A 9,178-nucleotide genomic window follows, 5' to 3' on the forward strand; every position below is an offset into this window, starting at 1 on the left:
CTCACTAATACTAATGGGTGAAAGATGTAGGGCAAAAGGCTAGTTTAGACACATCTCTGATTGTTTAGGCTGATTATTTGTTCTCAGAGCAACAGAAGGAAGGTATGCAATGAATTTGTGCAATAAATTAAGTGTTAAGCAAAGTGTTTTCCCAGTTACTGATATTTTTGCAAAGTTTGCTGATTTCTCCAGCTCTCATGCCCTTTTGAGTTTGCTATTGTGCTAATTAACTCTGTCAATTCTGCCAGATTAGTCATAGACATATGTGAATCAGCACAAAATAATTCATGTGTGTCTTAGCTTCATTGCATTATTTTTAGTCACGCAATATTTGATTTGTCTTGGTTCCTAGATTCCCAGTGTATTATTTTGAATTTGCACATAGTTACTCTCCAAATTTTTGGACATCTTTGCTAGTTCTTGGGACATCCTGACTTGAACTTTATCTGCTCCAGATGCCAGATGTGGTTAGTAACTTTGAGCTAGAGCCCAGAAAAAAAAAAAAAAAAAAAAAAAAAAAAAAAAAAAAAAAAAAAAAAAAAAAAAAAAAAAAAAAAAAAAAAAAGGCCAAAACAGATATGGAAAAAAAAACCCCTACATTGGTGCCAAGATCCACCCTCACTTCTCGTGCACAGAAGGTACACTGAAAACTTTGAGTAAACAAATGTTCCATGTACATGCTTAACACTGTGAAAAAATTAGCATAGAAAAATAGCAAAAATGAAATCAGAAGGCTTCAGCCTAGCAGCAGACTTTGTACTTACTAGAGCGCACTGATGCAACACATGTAGAGTTTACTTGTGGCTTAATCCTGGGAAGCCCCTGCATAACTGATTTGAAGAGAACATATTTCCACCTTACAGAAGAAATAAATGAATTAAATAAACAACTGTATTTACTTGTAAAAACAAAAAGTCCAAAATAAAATAAATAAATATATTCAGGAATATATTGATAATAACAGGCATGATAACAAGAGTCATGGTGCTATTTTTCTTCTTGACAAAGAATATTCATTTTTTTACAGAATTAGAGTAAGTTAATCAGCTTACAGAGGCACAGAATATTTTAAAGTATTTTTAATGTCTTGTACAAATATCACACATTGAAATTTCTTTTTGCATTCACACAAGCCAAATTTTTTAAGGTATAGAATCAGATTAGTTCATCAAAATCCTCTTTGAGATGAACATACATATTATTTTCTTGGCAGTGGTGTTTAACATATTGTTTGCCTCGATCATCAACATAGATGAGGGAACAGGAAGATCTCAGTGCCCTGAGCTGGAGGACCATGACTGTAAGGATGATCAACTCCCAGTCAACCCTGAAATTGTATAGGATCTGCTTCTCTGGCTGGATCCCTACAAATCTGTTGGGTCTGATGGGATTCAACCAAGAATATTGAAAAAGCTGGCTGATGTCATTGCAAAACCTATCTCAATTCTTGGGAATCCGGAGAGGACCCAGCTGAGCAGAAGCTAGTGAACATTTTCCCAGTTTTTAAGAAGGTCTAGAGGAGGACCTCAGAAATAATAGGTCTGTCAGTCTCACTACAGTGCCTGGTAAAGTTATGGAGAGGATTATTCTGGGAGGTATTGAAAAACAATGACAATGCAGTCATCATTTCAGCCTGGAGAAAAAGAGACTGAGGGGAGACGTCATTGCTGTCAGCAACTTCCTTATGAGAGGAAGAGAAGGGGCAGGCACTGTTCCCTTCATTTGGTGACCAGTGACATGACCCAAGGGAATGACCTGAAGCTGTGCTAGAGAAGAGTTGAGTTGGCTACTGGAAAAAGATTCTTCACCCAGAGGGTGGTTGGACACAGGAACAGGCTCCCCAGAGCCTGTTTGACATCACCAAGCCTGACGGAGTTCAAGAAGTGTTTGGACAATACTTGGGCACATGGTGTGTGCACTCAGGGACTCTTGGTGGGAATAGTGCTATGCAGGACTGTGAGTTGGATTCTATGATCCTGTTGAGTCCCTACCAACTGAGCTTATTCTGTGATTCTGTAAATTTCATTGATAAGGTATGTCTTCCATCGACACTAGTCATCTTTTAAATAGTCAAGTATTACTTTTTAGTTTTACACTGATGTTGAGAAGCCAAACGAACAGATACCCAAAATATAAGGCTTATTCATAAGCCCTACGTGATGTTTAACATTTGTACTCACAAGCTCTAAGCAGCTCAGCAGAAAAGTTTCCCATTTAGATCACACACGTCATTCTCTCAATGAATACCAAAAGCTTATGGATAGAATGCCTCAGCTGAGTTATCTGAGTAAGCGAAGCTGGAACCAGGTACCTCATAGCTTGGCACTGCTTCGCTTACTTGGAGATGGTTAAACAATGGTCATTAACTGTAGATTAATACATGAGAGATAGATAGATAGATAGATAGATAGATAGATAGATAGATAGATAGATAGATAGATAGATAGATAGATAGATAATGTGTATCAAGGCCAACTGGCACTGTAAGCCTTAGAAAAGGTTTTGTTGATGTGGACATTTTTAGTTTCAGTGCTGGATTGTGAGTATCTTCAGATCACCAGGGCACTTTAATTAAAATCAGTTATAGATTTCTGCGGCACCACTTCTGCCTTACAGATTTTAAATCTCAGCTGCTTAGAAACGGATTACATAATTCTTTAAACTAAGGCTGCAATTCACAAATCAGCACAAATTTTTCCTCTAAAATTGAGAGAGTCTTCTCATATCCTGGTATATCTAATATATCTAAATCAGTATCTGTGCTCACTGCTCACATCCCAGCATACAGGACCAGCCACAAGCCTGAGAGGTTTTACTAGACAAAGATTAACACAAACTCTACACTTTACACATTAACAGTCAGTGAGACAGTTTTCCTATGAATAAAAAAACATTCTGGGAATGCTGTGGCTGAGCACTTTTTTGAAAACTACTGGAAACCTTTTGCAGATGCAGCTCTGCATGACAACAGCCCACATACATGAGGCATGCAGCTGAGTCTCAGCTCTTACTTGACTTGACTTTACTTGCAGTTTTCCAATTTGAAAAAAACATCTGATATGAAAATGTCTTGCTTTTAACCTGGCAGAACTAGAAAAAATTTTAAGTAGACAAATTCTGATGAGAAAAGTGAGACAGTTTCTTAGGTTGCACCACCAACCCTGCTTATAGTTGCCCTCATATTTCTAAGAAAAGACTTTATGTTCTATTTCATGAAGATCTTTAATTGTGAAAATTTAATTTTTTTTTTTTTGAACATGACATTTCAAGAAAATTATTTTTACCCTCCATTACATTCAGTGTGTGAGAAAAATGAAATATTTCCTGTGAATATTTTATTTTCTCCAGTCCAAAAAACATACAGGACAACCTTTTCAAACAATTTTTCTATGTGCATATATAAAATGAAAAAAAGGTTAAAATATCTTTGCTGCCAGCTTCTGCCTGATTTACCTCAGGATGGATTAATCCACTAACTGTTGAGGGGTTTTTTGATTTTTTTTATTCTGTATTATAACTACTAAAAGGAAAATATGAAAACAATATATCAGTTACTTCTCTGTCAGAAAAATTCTGTCAGAATTGTTTCAACACAATTTCCCTTGGCATATGTCATGCTTTAATTTTAAAGAATGAACTTCCTACAGGAAAAAGTGCCATGGTGTTAACATTTGATATTTTTGACTCATTTCTTCATTTAATTTAATGTAATAATTTCTAGCAAGTACATCACTTAACAATTTTTTACATCCTTTTTCATTCCTTTTCTTTGATTTTTGGTTCATTTTTCTGGGTGTGACTACGTCATTATTCTGACCAGTTTTTAATCTATAGCATACTACAAGTTTTATGTATCACTTCCAAGTTTTTGCACATTGTTTTCTTTATTCTAAACCTTTTCTTTCAGTAGTAGTAGATGTTCCCTAGAACATACACCTCACAATCACTCTACAGCACAAAATAATCTTCCTCAACTAAAAAAAAAAATTGTATGTGATAGCTTTTTATCAAAACAGGATATCCACAAAGTGATGTACCTAGACAATGACTAGAGAAAATGGAGGGAATCAAAACATTAGCTTGAAAGCTAACTATCACCATCAGACCATACATAAAACTGGAGAGCAGAATAAGAGGATTGACTGATTTCATGGTTCCCTGCTAATTCCTAATTTTACAAATTTGGAAAAAGCATAATCAAAAAAATATTTCTTCTCAATTGGATAGCACTCAAAGAAAGCACATTAGTAATATCTATCAAATAAAATAATCCAGGATTTCAACAAATACCAAAATCCATATAACTGATCTTAAAATCCTTTAAAGAAATATACAAATCACTTGTACTACAATTACACAATTCTAAAAAACTCAAGTTACTCTGCTGAGCAGCTGGTGCGGTTTTAATTGCTCACCTTAGCTTTTTAGGAAGCCCTTTACAATTTGAATGTAAGAAAATATACAATATTTTCTTTGCAAATATATAGATATTTGCAGTGCTTGATGGGCTGATAATTAAATTAGTAGGGAAGACAGTCAGTCCTGCATATAGGGTGCAGCCAAACTTGCGAGAGGCATGGGAGGGGTTCACATATTTTTGTTTTGGTTTTGCTGCCAGCTGCCATACTGCTGTGGTGTTTAAAGACAGTGCCAAATACAGGGTTTTAAAGGTTCTCCTATAATTATATCAGATAGAGAAAGGGCAGGGCATGCTTTAACACTGAATCTTTCCTTATTCATTTAGAGCCTGTCTTGAGCCTTGAGAAGTTTTAACACCTTGCAGAACTTCCTTCTTAGCAAGGCCTCATGCTCATGTTCTCATTCTTCCAGCAGACTAGATTTTTCTAAAATGTTTTATTGATTTTCAAGCACGGGATTAACCCCAAATTCCCCTATCTAGTAGCTTTTTAAAAGGGATTTTATTAATAATGTTTCTATGCTCATTGAACATTGTGTTACCTTAATTGCTTTCAGCTTTTTAATTTTTTTAACAGAATTAAGTATCTAAGGGAAAACACAAGTAGATAAGTATTCCCCAGTTTTATGGCCTATATGCAGGACAATGGATTGAAATATTCATCACTGTGATTCCTGAGACTGAATTAATGTTGAGCATGGCAGAGGAATTTGATCAAGGAAAGGTATGCTGGAGATCTAGAAACCTCTCTGAATAGGCACTCAGGAGAGAATTTCTAAATCTTTTGTTCTTAGCTTCCTAGGCAGCTATTTTCTTCACCTCTTCTCTAGATATTTGACACTACATTATTTTCTTTACTTCAAAACTTTTCTCTCAGTAGTACTAGATGTTTCCAAAATTACAGGAATTCCTCTCTTAACATTCCTTCTCTAATGTCAGTTAGAGGCAATCTAAAAACCAGCCACTGTCTCTCTTGTGTCTCATTTACTGTCACATCCTCCCACATGTTCTGACGCATCTTTTCACAAAAACTGTATACTTTTTAGACATTTTCAGGAATCAGGAAATTGCACTGTACAAGTTTCTCTTTCTCTTTTTTATCATTTCCAGTGACTTCCTTTTTCTACTTTATAAAGCGAAGTGATCTAATCTTCACTTCTTGGGCTTCCTTCAGCTAATTAACAAATACTTTTGTTGTTGTTGTTGTTTTTGGGTTTTTTTAATTCTCCTCAACTACCATTTTTCTTATGACAATATTACCAACCTCAATTGCTTATATTTTCAAAAAAACCCACACTATTGCTTTCTTATCCTGCCTGCTACTTTTCAAAAGACAGACAACAGAACTGTTTTAGTGTCTTGCTCCAAATCTCACCATGAAAGACATGAAATCTTGAATATATAGTCCGAGCACTATGAAAAAATATTTTTGACAACTATTTTCTTGTACTCTACGTTGATGTACCCTGTTTTTTCTCATTTGGCCCAAGTACATTACATTTTTGTGCATGTCCTGCTGTTGTCCTGTGTGAACAAAATAACCTAGCCTTTCACTACCATGAGCTGATATGATGTTGTCCCCAAAAAATGCATTTTGGCAAATCTCTGAGCCTGTTATTCATTCATTTTCTTGCCCTCTGAGTTAGTTAGATATTTCTGGCAGCCAGTCTATGTTTTGAATTCTATATAGAGCTACGTGTAATATCTGAAATGTAGCATAGCTGCATCAGCTTGTCTTCTTATGCAGTGATTTATGTCTTTTAGTGTAATACATGCAGAAAGAAAATACAGAAATTGTATTATTATTAAGCCCCTTGGACATGGAAAACTATTTCATACCTGCTGTAAGTTTCTTGTTAATGAAAAAAAAATACACCACATTATGTGACCTGAAATCTGTCATAATTACCATGCAAAGCTGGTCATTTGTGGCATTTCTCTAGTTTTGTTTTCCACCTATTCTTCTTAGTAGAAGCTGTGGAAATGCACTGAGCTACATGCCAAAGCACACATGCTGATTAGCTGTGTTTGCATGCCCTGCTACACACATAGCCTGATAATTCATCCACAGGTGTGATACCACTTACTTAGTCTTTATAGCAACTAAAAAAAAAAAAAAGAACAGGGTGAAATATGTCTAAGAGATCATATTTCTGTCTTCTCTACAAAAATACATTAAAACTACCTGGAGCCCCTTTACTTTGATGCCATGTGGTCTATGAGGAACAGTGCAGTGCAAGCCATGGACTTAGTATATGGAAGAGGAATCACAGACATAAAAGGAAAGCAAAAAAAAGACTTTGTACTAGCCAAGAGGCTTACTAGAAAGCAATAAATGAAATTACATTCTGTACACAAATAAAATGCAAAGGTTAATAAACATTCCACTTTGTACCCTTGTGCAGGAGTTTGTGTCAAAGATTTGACCTGAGCAGCTTCAGCATCCAAGACATTATCTAGTAGCAGTATTTTTGCTTAACTTTGAACAGAAAATGCATGGAATTAGCTTTCTCTCAAAGCACCAAAACCAAATATCATGGACTCATTTAGTATCTTTTCTTGCCTGTGATTTCAGATAATAGTTTTTGTGATACTTTTGAGTCTAGCTAATGTACTACACAAAAACTTCTTAAGGCAAGTGCTAGTGCAAATTTCACTTTGGTGAAAAAAATCACAAATATGATAAGATTTGGTTTGACTCTTGACCATTGAATAATGCCTCATTATTAACTGTCTCACATTTTCTTAAATCAGCATACCAGCTTAAATGAGCCTATCAGGATACAGAGAATAAAGTACCCAAGTTATATACTTCTGTAAATTGGCCACTCAGGAAGACAGATCACTTATGGTATGCTACTGCCTGATGTGACATCTCTTCCAACTTTTTATGTGAGGTTGGGTTCTTTTTTTTCTTGGAAAAGGTGGTCCACTGAAAAATTGACAATGGAAGTTCTCATGCTCCCATGGAAGATTTCTTTAAAATTGAAGGAAAGGTCCACGAGCTGTCAATTTATGAATAAGAGAGAAAACATATTTCATAATTACTCCCTGCCGCCCCAAGTTTCACCAAGAAAACTGAGATGCTAACTCCAGATTTCTAACAGATGTCTACAAGGAGATTCTTCCTATGGGCAATATTTTATCTTTTATGCAATTGGTCAAATTAAAAACTTGTGGTGGTTAAGGACTATGTAGCAACAAATTTCTTAAGAGTATCTATAGTGAGTTGGCAACAAATCCAGTGTAGTTTGGAAGGGCAAAGCACACATATCCTTTACAGCCAAGAGATCTCTGCTGGCTCTAGGGGTAAATCACAGAGCCATCCTTCTATTACTTCCTCCTGCATTTGGAGGATTGCCACATCCTGTTCTAATTAGGAACACTGTCTCTTATATCAAACATATTTCTTCAAGGTTATGGGTATCAGTGTGGGTCCTTTTCTTTTTTTTTTTTTTTTTTTCCATCTTGGAAGATGCATCATTTAGATTCTTGAATAGAATAATGGCAAGATCTTCAGCCAACAAAAACAGGTTAGAAAACCTGGCTTAGTTTGTCAGAATAAACTTCTGAACAATTTCAACCTATGATGCCCAAGATTGTATTCAGCCAAGCTGATCTCTGGACACACAGTTATAAGTTTTTTTATGGAAACAGTGTGTGCACTCAGATCTTAAAGCATTCCAGCATTTCTAAAGAGTCCATTTTGTTCTTAATATCCATGCCAAATTATCAACAATTTAGAAAACTGTTGCCAAAGGTCATTCCAACTACAGCTGTTTGGAATACAGAGAGGTTTATTGATCTTTTCCTTTGCATAGCTCTTTAAAAAACCATTACATTGTGGAAATAAAGACTGTGACAGATGTTGATAATTGCCATAGGAGAAGAAAGGAGAGGGAAGGAAGGGCAGGGGGTATCAGGACTAAATTGAGAGTGAAAGAATCCATTGCAATGCTATTGTTAGGTCCCTATGTGGTAATGCTGTTCTCATGATGTGTCTTTAAACTGGCTCTGTACTTGTGTCCCAACAAATTAGGGAAGCTGGCTCAGCTGGTTGGGACAGAGCTCATTAGGCATGGCACTTTAAGTGGCACAATTTTCACAGCTCCAAAGCAAATTGGAGTCCTCCCAGAAACACAGGTATCATATTCCAACAAATCATTTATCCCAGAGGCCATCTTTGACTACTCTTATGAAGTACAGTGAATCATGATCTTTAGGAAAACTTTATGGCTGTGATCCAGCTTACCAGCTGGGTTATATTAGATCACATTTTTAAGGACAAAGGTTATAATAACGAGATCTTGTGTTATTTAATTTATTCAATTAGGTAACATAGTTACCTTAATGGTTCTGTAACAGTTTGCTGGGTGTTGGGAGTGATGTAATTTCTTTCCTCTAAGTAATACAAAAGAAGGGAATTCCATAGATAAAGGCAGACTTGTAGAGAACAGAAGAGGGATAAGAGACAGGGTGAAATAGGAACACTGTTACTGAGAGACAAGGAAAAATTACAAGACATTAATGACAGAGATGCAGTCTGAGTCAGCATACTTTAGGGCCTTGAAAGCACAAGTAAAAAGTTTAAACCTGATACACCAGGCAAAAGAAAACAGAGAACATAAAAGACAAGCATGTGTGTGCTAATATACACACACTTGCATTATGTACACGTTTATAGAGCTTAGGACTGAAACAATGGATTTTTCTTTCCTACCCAACATTCCACAACATTGCATTTTCTATGAGATACCATTT

The sequence above is a fragment of the Erithacus rubecula genome (genome assembly GCF_903797595.1).
Source record: "Erithacus rubecula genome assembly, chromosome: 5".
Classification (NCBI taxonomy): Eukaryota; Metazoa; Chordata; class Aves; order Passeriformes; family Muscicapidae; genus Erithacus; species Erithacus rubecula.